Consider the following 14,777-nt stretch of genomic DNA (forward strand, 5'->3'; position numbering starts at 1 on the left):
CCACTGCAACTTTGTAAACAGTATTAGGTTTGAAAGCATAATTTTTTTTTAATCAAAGAGTTAGTGTGGTGGGAGGGTTAATGACAAAGAAAAAAGAAAGCAGACTTTGACAGGCTGGTGGCAGACAGATACTGGTTCAAGTTCAAATAACCTCAGCCTCCTTCTTTGCCAGTTACAAGACTCTGGCACATAGTAGGTGCTTGCTGTATTTGTTCCATCCTTCAGTTGCATTCTTGAGACAGTTCACTAAAAAATAGTCTTCATTCCTGGCACACATGGAGCCAGGTAGAGAACCTGGCCAGCAAACATCAGTTAGATTTTTCTCATTTGATTAAACAGGGATGGTTTCCCTTGATTTTTAATATTTGTGCCCACATGTTTTTCGTGTCAGAAGAAGATGACCTTATTCTCCCTGTATTATTCTCACCCCACTCAACTCCCACCTTTATCTCCGAAATGATATCTGGAGTCAGACAGCAATTTTTTAATTACAGACAAGTATTACAGCCAACTATTGCGTTTTTACACTACCACGCACAGGGCTAGGTGAGCTGGCCACAGTATCTCTGATCTTCATGGTGACACTTTCAGAGGGTTAGTAACCTCATTGGACACATCAGGAAACCAGGACTCCAGAGACAAATGACTTGTCTAAGATTATCCTGTGTGGAATGGGGGAGCCAGCTTTCTGAACAGCCCGACTCCAAAGCCCGGGCCCTCTCAAGTCTGTCACAGCCAATGTTCTGTTCAAAATCTCTGAGCTTCACTGCCCCATCTGGTCGACAGGAATAATAACTGTACACCTGGCTGAGATGCAGAGCCATTTATTGAGATATGCGTGTGAAAGGAACCAGTGAGGGCCATACACACATGGCAGGCACTCAGGACGCCTGCTGCTTCCCACTGCACTGTCCTCGTCACCTGCTTCCCCCCGACACACACACACGCACACGCATGCACACACCACAGACAGTCCCCACTGCCTCCACTCCCTGGAACTCAGAGAAGGGACAGATCTGGGCAGAGGAGAAGCAGTGTCCATCAAAGCTGTTCTAGTCCCAGATGACAGAACCCTCCATGGGAAGCTCCCTGGATGGCGGAGACTGAAGGGCCTGCACCTCCAGCTGCTTCACCAGTAGGCAGTTGAAAAGAAGGGGTGAGACATCCGTGCCCAGTAAACAGAAGCAGGTGGAGAACAGAGAGAGGCTGCAGAAGCCACCTTAGGTTCTTTCAAGGTTGGAGACAGGCACAAGAGTGGGATCAGAAAGTAGGGAGGGTGCCTGAGTTTTGTATAATGCCACCTACATCCTCTTGCTCATCTAGGCCTTCCAGCACCTCATCATCTAGATGCAGTGACCCTCAGTTACACCTGAGAGGAGAGGTGATGTGAGGCAGTAAGTGTCTGAGTAGAGCCTGGTACCCAGCTCTGGATGACTTTGGACTCTAGACCAGGCATCCCGTCCCAGGAAATTGGAAAAGGCTGGGAACGGGCCTCAGACATGGCCTTCTGTCATCCCCAGCTCGGCTAGTCTGAGGGCCCCAGCCCGGAGGAGATGCTCCCGATGGCCTGTCTGAGACAGACGCCACAGCTGCTCTGGTGAAGGGCGTGTGGTCCCAGGCCTCCACGCACCCACAGCTGCCCACAGCTACCCCAGTTGCTTCTGTCAAACAGGTAGAGTTGGGGTCTCCCTGGCCAAACTTGGAACACCTTGGAGAAGGAAGTTCAAGAAATGCTGGCGTGGTTCCTTTCTCCTTTCAAAAAAGCAATGTAGAAATGGCATTATTAAAGTTCTACAGCAACAGTCCATTCGCCTTATTTTTTAGTGTCCAAAACACATATATACAAAAAAGAAAAAAAATGCGGAAAGAAAAATACCCAGAGATGGCACTGTCTCCCAGACTCAGTGGGTGTACATATACACAGTGGGGTTGGGGCTGGCTCTCCCTGACTTAGTAAGTCTTGGGCCATATATATATGGGGATGCCATATATACATCCCCATCACAATTTTGAACACTCACATAACATTCCAAGGACAGTCACTCTTTCTTTAACTGTTCCCCTACTGTTGAGCATTTAACTTGTTTCCAACCTTTTGCAGTGTGACATCTTTCTCCACTGACACAGCTCTTCTTGAGTGGCACTGCTGTGCTGAAGAGTACAAGCATTTTTGATGCTTAAGATGGCCAAGCTGTCTCCTGGGAAGATCTGTGACTATGGCACCACCTGAAGTGCCCAGAAAGCTGTTTCCTCTCAATGGGGCCAAGACTGGGTATGAATGATCATTTTTAAATCTTTGGTGGTCTGACAGCTGAAAATAAAATCTTGTTTCCATGTGAATGTCTTTGACTACTACCTGTGCTTTCTTCATTCACTCAACAAAAACTTATTGAGTGCCTATCTTATGCCAGGCATCCTCTGTTGCAGGGCCGGGGGCATAATTTAAACAGAAAATCAAACAGACGACCTCTCCATTACAGTTGCAATCAGCTTTAGGAAGGATGGCGGCCTGGGGGATTTGGCTAGTGGGAGTGTCGGCTCCTGCATCACCGCTGCTGGATTTGACCTTCCTCGACATGGAAAATCAACCTTCCTCAATCTTATATAAAGAGCTCTTCAATGCAGCTTCATTTCACTCCTGTCCCCAAAGATGTTTCCTTGAGCTCCTCCAACAAGATATTTAGAAATGACCTTGCTAAGGATAAAGGTGCAAGGGTGATTATTGTTCTGGAGAGGAAATCGAGACATCGTGTGAGACCCACTTTGGAAGCCACTTTCTCTAAAAAGGTCCTCTGGGTCCCTGTCAAATTCCTCACTCTTGACCAGCACAATAATATGATCAAGGATGAATTGGTTTTCCCCTCCACAGTAGGGGGCTGGGATCAGTTCTCTGCACCTCTAGGAGCATTAACTCAGGACGTGGCACATGGTAGGTGGGTGCTCTTATGGATCTGTTGTTCAAATATCTTTTTAAATCACAAGCATCTTCTTATGATAACTGAGGTTCCCACAGCATTTTCCAGGTGCTTGCTGGAACCCTGAGAAGTGAGCATTGTGCAGAGAATGGTCAGGGGCTTACCCAGGGTCACATGAGCAAGAAGGGGGTTGGATGAGAACCCAGCTCCCCTGGACTCCAGAGCAGAACATGTGCTCCCACATATATGGCCAAGTTCAAACTCTGTACCTCCTTCTTCTTCTGGACTGAAAATCCTATGAGTCTCAGGCCTTTCAGTCTCTGGAGTTTCTAAGAAGGGGTCTTGTCAGGGGTGTCCTGGCCGGGGCTTGTTGGTCCCTCCAGTTGCACTCCAAGTCCGGAAGCCCAGGGTCCAGCTGTCCACATAGGCATTTGGGCAGGGCCCACAGATGGCTCCAGTTGTGATTGGCAATGGCTGGTCATGCCTTCCCTGCTGGCTGATGTCATGAGCTCATTAGAGCAATGGAGTTTATAGTGTACAAGGCAACTGTCCAAACAATAAATTAAGCTGCACAATTTGGCACTTAATTATCTTCTCTCCTGTCTACTTCACTCTTGTTCCCTGCGTGTCTGTCTAGGCCCTCCAGCTAGGTGGTAAGATCTTCCCTCTGCTTCACGCCCCACACTCAATGCATCACGTGACCCTGCTGGTGCCACCTCAGGAACATCTCTCCAATGCTTTCTTCCGCCTCCCCACCGCCTTGACCTCAGCCAGCCCTCAGTCTCTCCCCTGGATCATTGCCACTCTGGTTTCTCCTACTACAGGTCCCCTCTCTGCTCTGCCAAGTGACTTGAATGTGGCCTCCCCTGGCCTCAGACACAGTCCCAAGCCGTCATCTTGGCACTCAAAGCATCCCCACGCAGGGCTCCCTGAGTGCCCGGCCAGCCTCTTCTTCCTGAGCCCCACCCTGACTGCCCTACCATCCCCGTCTTCAGCCCTGGGATCTTCTCCTTCAAGAAGCCCAAGGGTATTTTCCTGGGAGACCCCACAGCTGAGTCTCCTCGTTTCCTTTCCCCTTTCGGGCCAGCTCTCAGGACGCACACCCGCGGAGACGCCCGGGACGGTGATACTGACCAGACCAGCCACCCCTGGAGAGCACTCTGGCGCCCATGCGCCTCGGAGTCCTCGGAGTCAAGTTCTCACAATCAAGCCATGAGGAGCCATGAACAGGTCCTTTTACAGATGAGGAAACTGAGGTTTGGAGTCCAGAGCCAGGTCCCTATTTGAACAACTTGGCCTAAGTCTAGAAAGGCAGAAACAGTGTGGTGGGGCTCAGGGAAGACAGGTGAGAGGACTGCATGGGGTGCCATGGGGGGCGGGGAGGCCCAGGAAGGGCATCGAGGGTGGGGAGGGTGACAGTTTGGAGCAGGGCCACCTTTTGACCCAAAGGAACTTGGCTGGTCAAATAATAGCATCTCCACAGAGCACTCCTTTCTGCTCTCCCATTTCACAGTTGGGCAAAAGGCTCAGAGAGAAGGAAGGAGGAAGAGAGAACAAAGTTATAGAGGGATAGGGACCAAGTCAGAACCAGGTGCCTTGAGTCCCAGGCCAGCTGACCTAGTGGGCTTCAGGTCCAGTGAGACCACACTACCACACCTCTTCTCTCCCTCTTCCTTTATCTACCGCTTCCATCCTGCATGCCTTAAAGATACAGAGGGCCCCCGTCTGATTTGCTCAGAGCCGTGCTTGCCTGGCACATAGAGGGCACTCAGTAAACATTTGTTGAGTGGCTGGATCAATAAGTGAAGAGGCCCTGGGTCAGTATCATGCTTCTCTCCATTCTCACCAGGCCTGAAGGAATGAACAAACGCCCAAGTCCTTTACGCCATGGTCTCCTCACAGCCGCCTCTTGAGGGCAGTGTCATCACACCCATTTTGCAGATGAGGACACTGAGGCTCACAGAGAAGACAAGGTTTGTAGTTAGAAAGCAATTCTCAGCTACCCTAGGAAATTAAACATTACCCACACTAGTTATGCTTTAGAGAACAGATGCTTTCCTTCTGATGTGTAAACAGGAGAAGGGCTCCCTGAGAAGGCCCTGGTAAATATCATCACTTTTCCACCAGGCTCTGTCAGCTTATGTTACTTTATTTATCAACATTCCACAATGAGTGGATCCAAGAACATGTCCTCAAGTGGGACGCCAAAGAAGATGTGTGTCCTGGGGGTCAGGCAGGAGCACTTTCCAAGCAGAAAGCAGGGGGCTGGGCAGGAGCAGGGAGCTAGGTCCAGCAGGCCCTTCGCAGGATCTCCTGCCTGGGTGGAGCTGCTGGTTGGAGTTTCAGTGGTATGTCCCTCATTTCCATAAGGGGGAGCTTGTGCACAGGAGATTCCCTCCGAGCTAGAGGGGCCTCGGCATCCAGGGAAGGGCTCCAGGCGGCTGCCCTGAGTGCTGCCTCCTGCCTTGGGTGGGGGGTGGGAAGCTATCAGGATAAGTGCAGGCTCACCCTTACCCCCCCGTTTATCCACTGGCAAAACAAGGGAAATGAGGGGTGAGGCCCCATGTGGAAAGCACATAGCTTTGGAGCTAGACAGGATTGGGGCTCACTCTAGTGCCATCCTGGACTAGCCATATGACCTTGGGTTGGTCACTTCCCCTGGACCTTGCTTGTCTTATCTGTAAAATGGGAAGAATACCAACACTAGGAGTTACATAAAGCAGCAGCTACAGTGCCTGGGGCACAACAAATGCTTACAAATAGGTGGAATATTGCTGAGATGACCATTGTCTGGATTATTTATGCAAATCTGTACTGCCACCCTAACCCTCACAAATATTTCTGCTCATCATTCCCCAGCCAAATGGGAGTGGTTTGCATAGGGCTGTGGCCTCCCTAGGTCCAGACAGACAAGCCCAGCAGAAAGGCATTTAGGGCTTGGGTTTGCAAAGGCAAAACCAGGTGCTTTTCTTAACAGAAATGACAAAGCAAACTACTAAAGAATATTTTAGAAAGAGAGAGGGTGGAGGGGGTGGGGAAAGGTGTCCCCATAGCTTAATTCCACACTCGGATTTAACAACTAGTTTCCCTTCTTTCTGAATGCAAACCCCCTAGTCTCCACAGATGTTTTGGTGGAGTTTTAATCCTACTGACTATACCAGGTGCTGTTTTATCCCAGACTTGCTGTGGTCTTTGGTCTGAATCACTCTATCTCCTTTCACTTGGTTTTTAACAAAAAGCAAAGCACATTTTTCATGGTCCCCTCTTTCTGGGAGGAGGAATTGCTCCACAGGCCTCCCTTTGCACATGCTCACAGAGCTGCATTTGAGGCAGAAAATGGGATGGCAACAGTCTGCTGCCCTTTGGCTGCCTTCTTTAAATTCTTTTTTTTTTTCCCAAAACAGAAATAGAATTTTCTTCCTAATTATCAAAGTAACACATGTGCATTATTAAAAGCTGGGCAGTATTGAAAAGTTCAAAAGACGAAAGTCACCCAGAAAAAATTCATTGCTATCATTTTGGTGTGTCTTGAGATGGCAGATGACCCTGAATTATCCAGGTGGCCCAGTATAATCACAAGGGTCCTTACAGGGGAAAGAGAGAGACAGGAGAGTCAGAGGAGATATGAACATGGAAGCAGTGGTTGGGATGATGAGATTGCTGGCTAGAAGAGTTGTCTCTAGAAGATGGACAGGCAAAGCAACAGTTTCTGAGACCCTCTAGAAAGAATGGGGCCTACCAACATCTTGATTTTAGTCCAGCAAGACAGATTTTAGTTTCTGACTTCCAGAACTGTCAGATAAACCATTTATGTTGTTTTAAGCCACCAGGTTTGTGGTAACTTGTTACAGCAGTGATAGGAAGCTAATGCAAACCCTTTGATGAATAGCCTTATACATAAAGCTTTATGTCCTTTCTTAGCTATTTCCTTAGGATCAAATCCTAGAATTCAGATTGGTGAGTCAAAGCGTATGTCCCCAAATTGGTACTCATTTACACTTTATCATTAGCTCTTAAGGATGAGTGTCTCCTTGCTTCAGTAAACACTGGTTCATACTAATGTAAGACGTGTCCTTGAAGTTGCCTTGATTTTTCTTGTCTGTGTGGATCCTGCATGTATGTGCACAGGAGGGGAGGGACAGGCACATGAGAAGGGCACAGTTTTCTCTGAACCACTCACACTTGCCCAGTCCAATCTTCTAGCCACTAGCTGTGTGTGGTTCTCCAAATTGAGATAGTTGCAAATATAAAATACAACCCTAGTTTTCAAATCCCTAGTATGAAAGCAAGTCAGCCAGCCAGAAATCTCAAGAGTCATGTTTTATACTGATTATACACTGAAACTATATTTGAATATATATTGGAATAAGTAAAACATATTAATAAAATTAATTTTACCTGTTTCTCTTTCCTTTTTGATGTGGCCCTGAGAAATCTGAGAATTACATATGTGGCTTGCATTTGTGGCTCACGTTGTGTTTCTGTTGGTCAGCCTGGGTCCAGACTTTCTCACCCACAGCCCTTTATGATCAGCATGGTCAGTGACAGCAGAGTGGCCCGAGCTGGGGCTCTGCTCTCAGCCACCACAGGAAAGGCAGCCAGGCCCTGTGGTCCTTGTCTCGGCCCAACCAGAAATCCCGCAATGTGGTGGAAAAGAACTTGGGGTCAGAGAGACCTTGGTTTGAAATCCAGCTCTTGCAGAATTTTCCTGTATTTGAACCTTTATCCATTTTAGTTTCCTTGTCCATAAAATGGGGAAATAATCCCATAACATTTACAGAAACATTCCTTTATTCAACCAAATTTTATTAAACTTATTGTGTGTCAGGCAATGTTCTAGGCTCTGGCAAAATAGCAGCACACAACCCAGAAGGAGCCTGGCCCCAGCAGGCTTTCTTTCCCACCTCTAGAGACACTCCCTTTTACTAAACACACACACACACACACACACACACACACACACACACACACATTTTGTCAGGACAGTCCATTCTACTCAGCACTTTTTATGAGCTCACCAGTTCCCTGAGTCAGGCAGCTGCTCCAGGCATGGGTTTGAACTCATCTCAGCCATCACTTCGTGACTTTAACTGAGTCATTCCCTTCTCTGTCCCCCAGTATCCCCATCTATAAAGTGCTCAGAGTTGCAGTGAGCACTATATAGGATAACATATGTACAGCACAATTCCCAGATCTTTGTAAGTGCTAAAAGACGTAGCTGCTATTATTAGTAGTAGTGGTGGCGGTAAGAGTGGTAGTGTTAACATTATTTTCTTTACCTTAGAATCCCAATCCTTTTAGGGCACTCCTAAGAAAGACAACCCAGGAACAGAGAGAAAAGATCTGGAAAGGCTTGTTAGTCTGCATTGATGAGCTAAGCCCTTAGGCCTTCATCCAAGTGGTGGATCTAATGCTTGACATCTTGTGGCTCCTGTCAAGAAGAGCTACCTTCTCCTTGTAACCCTAAGAAGCTCAACTCCTTTCTTTGGCTGAAAAGAGTTCTTACTGCTGGCGGCCCAACCGGGCTCCATCCCACTTTCAGTGTTGTTGGTGCCCTTCCCCTAGTTCCTTGGGTCTCACCTCCACCTGCAAACACCTGTGACCATCTCTGCCTGAGGGTTTTTTCCTACCTATTAGAACTTTCTAGGTCTGTATTCAGGGCAATTCAAAGCGCTGGGTTCATGGTACCAGAAGTAGCCCTGAACCAGTGAGGAAGAGGGTGCTGGTGGAGAAATACCTTAGTTTCCTTGGCACTTGGTGAGGGCACCTCCAACTTGTGTTCTACATTGTCCCCCATGTTTCTCAGTGGATTGAACTCCAGTTTCCCATAGTGGCAACTGGCCTGATAAAGCACCCTTCATTGGCTGTCTTCCCTTCTCTATACCATTTCCTCATTCTTCTGCTGGTGTTTCCTCAGCAGTTTAAGTTCTGCTTCTAGGAGAACTCAACAGAGACACCCTTCTTCTTTTTGCAAGAGAATCCTATATTGTATTATTTCCTGTCCTGCAGAGACATGTGCCTTGGGGAGGCTGACCCACCTTCAATTCCAGGCTAGCCCCATGGGCCTTGACATAACTGGGTCAGACTGGTCAGATAATTGAACTCTGGCCAGGTAGCCATGAGGGCAGGCCTGCTGCTAGCATAGATCTCTCCTAAAAACTGAGCTGCCTGAGAAGCACTGGTCTTCTTCTGGATGTTTCTATGTTTAGCTGTGGAGCTTAGGACTCTTGGTGCCATCTTGTTATCCTCGGAATAAAGGATGAAGGCATCAGTGTAGGTGGTAGATCAAAGAGATGGATGAACCTGTGCTTCAGATGACAACATTGAACCACCTGGACTTCCTCTTATACGAGATCATAAAATTTAAGGCAATTCAAAGCCTAAATTTGAGTTGGACATTTTGTTACTTGCTTCCACTAACAAAAGCATTTAAACTGCTCAATCTTAATACAAGTCAGAAAGCTAGCAATTATTGTTGACATCTTTGGTTTGCAGATGAGCAAACTGAAGCTGGGGGATTGGATACAGATGAGAGCCTGTCCAGGTGTGGGAGGTCATCTTGTGTGTCCATGCAACGAGCACAGGCTTGAGGAACTGCAGGTGTTACACATGGAAGGTCAAGTTCATGGGCTCTCTGTCCATGGCCTCTAAAAATGTGAAAAATCCTTTCAAAAAGTGGCACTCCTTCCCCTAGTTTAAGAAATAAAATGATTATTAAAGATGCAGCACAGCTATTGTTCTCATTTCAAAATTGAGGCCATTGCGCCTCAGAGAGGGCCAGTCTCTTGTCCAAGGTCACACAGCAAAGCAGGTGGAACTTTGACCCTTTGTCTAATGCTAGCACTTTTTCCACGGAGCCTGCTTTAGGCTAAAATGAACAGATGTTGTAAAAGTATGTTACAGACAGCAAAAATGCCCACTTCTCAGATTACCTGACTTTGCCCTTCCCTTGCTGTGCCCCCATCCCGAATTCAGCAGGTACCAGCCAGCACCCTTCACCCCTAATCCAGTTCCAGTTCTTTTCCTCAGGGCCCAAGTTCCCGAAGGCCATGTCCCAGAATTCTATCCTCCCTGTGTATTCTCTGCCTATTTAAAAACCTCCTTAAGTTCAAAGGAAACTTTATGTTGTTGGTTGGTTGTGGTGTACCATTTCCTGTTGCCTATTTGGCTCCATCAATAAGTAGGAGTTCATGGAGCAGCAAGAAAGAAAAAAGGAAAATCCATTGTTACATGTCTGTAAAAGCACAGCTATTCTGATGTTTTCATGGCAAAGAGCCTAGAGGAGTGCTGTCATCAGACTGATATCATACATGTGCAATTTTTAAAGCTAAAACTTGTAAGCTGTTCAGATACTGTTCTTCGGGCTGGTGACATTTGATACAATAGATGTGAACAAGTGCTTCACTTTCTTATGCATGTCCCTCTGCTAAGTAGCCTAATTTGACAGGCTGTGTCCTTGCCGGCAACCCCCGATCCATCAAATCAGAGCCAGAGTGTCACCACTTTTCTATCATAATGTCACCGTGAGTCTGGAAGGATGTTTTTCCACGGAAACGCATAGAGGACACCATCATTTCACACTGACATTCATTTAAGGCACTCAGTGGTCAGAAGGACCATCAGCTAGTCATCTTAGCCAGGGGTTCCCTCTCCCGGGGACTCCACCTTCCTGGAGGTCTGCTTGTATTGGGATGCCTGATTCTAAACACAAATTCAAATTTAAGGAGCAGATCAATGGAGAAGGGATATGTAGTAGCCTGAATGGTGGCCCCCCCAAAATGATAGGCCCCTGGCCTAACCCTAGAAACTTATAAATGTGACCTTAATTGGGAAAAGGATGTTTGCAGATGTAATTAAATATCTCAAGATGAGTTCATTTTGGATTATCTGCATGGGCCTTAAATCCGATGACAGGTGTTCTTACTAGAGAAAGACAGAGGGAGTTTTGAGACATACAGAGAAGTGGAGAGGGACTTCCTTTTGAAGAATAAATACCAGCATAGGTTTCTGCTACATTTGTCAAAAGCTTTAGTTATTTTGAAGTCAGATCTTTCTTCTCCAGACTTCTCTCTGCTCCATACTTTCTTCTCCCAGTGCTACATGGGACGGTACACTGTGTGGCTTTGGACAGGGTGGTGACCCCCTCTGAACCTGGTTCTTCCACTGTTACATGAGGATTATTGTGGTCTCTATCACCCAGGGCCATTATGAGAGTCAAGGTGTGGTGTGTCAGAGGTTGTACAGCTCACAGGCCACTTCAGGCACAGATGTCTTTTGGTTTGTCCCATACAATGTATTTTAAAATTCAAATTTGTTACTTATCTTTAGCTATCAGGAGACTTTACACAAAATTCCTGTATTCTCTTGAGAAGTCAAAAAATGTGCCAGTCTAATGTCACCATGAAATAATTGGCAGGAGCTGACTCACAGCTGGCCCAGCACGGGCTCCTCAGCTTACCACAGTCCTCTCCCCTCCCTATTGCTGCCTGCCTGTGTCATTCATTCCTCTCACCTGGCTGGCCCTGAGGCATCTGAGTTTGCAACCTTTGTGCAGGAGAGCTTTTTGTAATTTTGTAAGTTGTTTGCTAATTTCATTTTTATTTCATAAAAAGACAAACCCAAGCCGGTGACATTCTCTTTCAGGAGAATGTCTCCAGTAGGGAGAGGGACTGATGAAAACCTCTGTCAGACAGAAATTTTTACTTAATTGAATTTGTTGTAACCAGATCAGCAACCTCCTTTAATCCTAGGCCTCTGACTTGTGGAAATCTCTGTTACCCAGAACTAGATACAAATGATGGTACTTGTTAAAACCAGGCATGCTGGTGGAGAGAAACTTCCATTTATGTTTGTTCTTGTCAAGATTTTGATATTCCAGTCCTCCTCTGGTTTAATAATTAAGTAAACGTTCATTTTAGATTCTGGTTCAAACCAGTTCAAAAGCCATTTTAGGAAAAACCAACACCTTTGGTTTGCATTGTGTCACCAAAACTAACTATGATTTTCTTGGACTTAAGGATTCAAACAGTGAGTCCAGTTTATAGATTCAGACTCTAAATTTGGCTCTGTCTCCTGCTAGCTGTGTGACTTTGGGCTTTCACTTACCTTCTCTGAGCTCTGTTTACTTGTCCCTCAAAGGGTCAGAGTAGTAGTCCCTTACATTACAGGATTGCTGTAGGGATTCGAGATAAGGCATGTCAAACTCACGGCATAGGAGCCGGAACACTGGAGATAATTACTACTCTTGTTATGGTTGATTACTCTTTTATGAGGCTGCCTTGGTTGTAGCTTGGGAAGTGGGAATCTGGATTGTGAAGATTTTATTACTTACACATATCTGTAGCAGATCCTGCCTTGATCTGCAAACCTCAGAAGTACTAATGGTGAGTTTGATAGTAATTATGAGGGTTAATATTTATCGGATAACTCTTAAGGACAGATAGATTCCTCCTTCCCTTTTCCTGCCTCCTTCAAGATCTTTGGCACTTAGGCATTAGTTGTACATCAACATGTGATGTCTTGAAAGTCTAGAATAAGGGAATAATTCTCAACGTCTATTAATTTTTCCAGCATATCATACACTTGCTAACTGTGGAGGCCAGCCTGGGTGGGGTCAGCTCAAGAGTCAGTAAAGAGGAGTGCTGTTGGCACACTGAGGGGACAATTCTTCTGTCCTCACTGATCCCTGGCATTGAAGAGGTCTGGCACTCCTGGCCCCAGCACTAATGCTGCCCATTGAGACAATAAAAAATGCCCACCCATGCATCCCCATGTCCTCGGGGGAGTTTGAGAACCACTATTAGTCAAACCAAACCATGATGAGAATATTCAAGCTCTCCTGTGGCCAGACTTGGGCCAGACCCTCCACCCACTATTCTGAAGCTCAGTTTTCTGATCTGTCAAATGAGGGGCTCATCCCTATCTCACTGGGCTGTTGGGGGGACTAAGAAGAAGGGTGTAAGTGAAGTGCCTGGCTGCCCGTGGCACAGAGCAAGTGCGCAGTGCCCAGGGGCACATCACTGGGTAGGTCTAGCATCAGCACGCCCTGGCTCTCCTTTCTCCACTGATTGTGTCTCCAAGTGACAGGGCCAAGGGGGGGCGCCTTCAAAGCCCTCCAGACTTCTCTCTGCTCTAATTGGAAGTCATTGTGGAACGAAGTCCAGTATTTAATTTGGCCTGTGTTTGACAGATCCTGTGTGCACTGCTAACAGAGCTCACACAGGGCCCGTGATACAGGGGGGATTCTTGGCCTGGACTCAGGGCAGATTGGTGGAGAAAATGTCACATTCAATTAAGGCTGATTGGCCCTGACAGTTGTCTGGGTGAAGTTTATAAGGTACATCTAATCTGGATGCATCTGGTCATAAAAATGCAAAACAAGCCATTCCCACCCAAGTTCTAACTCCAGATGTGGGTTGATTCTCAGTGATTGACACCATATTTTTTGCAGCTGTCCCACATTTCAAATCTTTTTCTATTTAAAATATATTCATCATAATTATGGAATGCAATAAACAAACTTCAGCCTGATGACAAGCTTTAAATATAAGAATGTTTCAGCTTAAAATAAATGCCGTGATTTCTCAGCCCAGGATGGAGACAGAACCAACGAGTGTTCTCCAAAGAGCCCTGACCTTGTCACCAGGAACCAGACAGAGTTATTTTCTCTCTAGTATTGACTGATATTTGAAAAGGAGACATGGGGAGAAAAATCGAATAGCTATTTATATCAGATAGAAAAATGTGCATAAGCCATCAGAAAGTCACCCTTGTAAGATAAAGAAAAAAAAAAAACCCTGGATTCAACCTAATCATGTTTGAGGATTTCCCATTGCACATGCTCTTCCCACGGCCATGTAAAGTAGTGATTACACACGCCAGGGTCACTGGTTTCAGGTCCAAGATTCCACACTGTAGGCTCTGTTACCTTGAGCATCTTGTCACCTCTGAGCACCACTCTGCGCTTCAGTTTTCTCATCTATCAAATGGAAGGTGGTAATAATACTCACGTCACAATGCAACAAGTCATCATAAGTAAAGTGCCTAGGATAATGCCTGGCACAGAATTAGTGCTCACAAAACGTTAGCTTTTATGGTAATCAGTATCAGCTGACCCCTCCCCTTTGCTCTTCTAAGGCAGAAGCTGAAGGTTTGAGGGGTTCGGTGATCTGCACAAGGTCGCATAAGGTACACTGCCAAGCTTGGATGCAAACCCTGGTTTTCTAACTTCACTATGAAACATGTGTACAAGTGGCCAGTTTTGCTCATGTTAGTATTCTCTATCACAGTTTAATGCTCTGAGTCTGACTGATGGCTGTTCTTCCTACCAGGGGCTAGTCATGCATTCCAGTAGCATCCTACTAAGCCTGGACTTCTGTAATTGAGATAGTTAAACAAACTCTTAGGTTAATTATAGTTAGGTTAACATACGACCACACTACTGGATTTTCCTAGCCACTTATGGACCTCAGCCACTACCAAACGGCTATCCCATGAACAGTGTGTATGGCTTGGTTCCTCAAGAAAAATGAGAATTACCCAGCATTTGTGTCAACAGTCTGCTCCTCTTTAAAATGAGGCCATAAGTCACAAACCATCTGAGTTCCCAAAAAAGTGTCCAGAGCTAAATTTGTATCCTGACTCTGATGACTGTCCTCCTATTAGGCTGATGAGAATTAGCAGAGCCAGGGCATCCTGGGGCTGTGCCCACTGCTCAGGCCAAGATGGAAACGACTCTGAGTTTTATTTCTGAGATGTGTAGAAAGCTTCTCCATCAATTGGGCTCATGCACAGATGTTCAATATCAAAATAGTGTGTGCCCCCTCTCCCGAGTGATGGGTTCTGGTCCTGGCAGGCCCTCTG

Source organism: Manis pentadactyla, chromosome 2 (genome assembly GCF_030020395.1).
Source record: "Manis pentadactyla isolate mManPen7 chromosome 2, mManPen7.hap1, whole genome shotgun sequence".
In the NCBI taxonomy this organism is placed as follows: Eukaryota; Metazoa; Chordata; class Mammalia; order Pholidota; family Manidae; genus Manis; species Manis pentadactyla.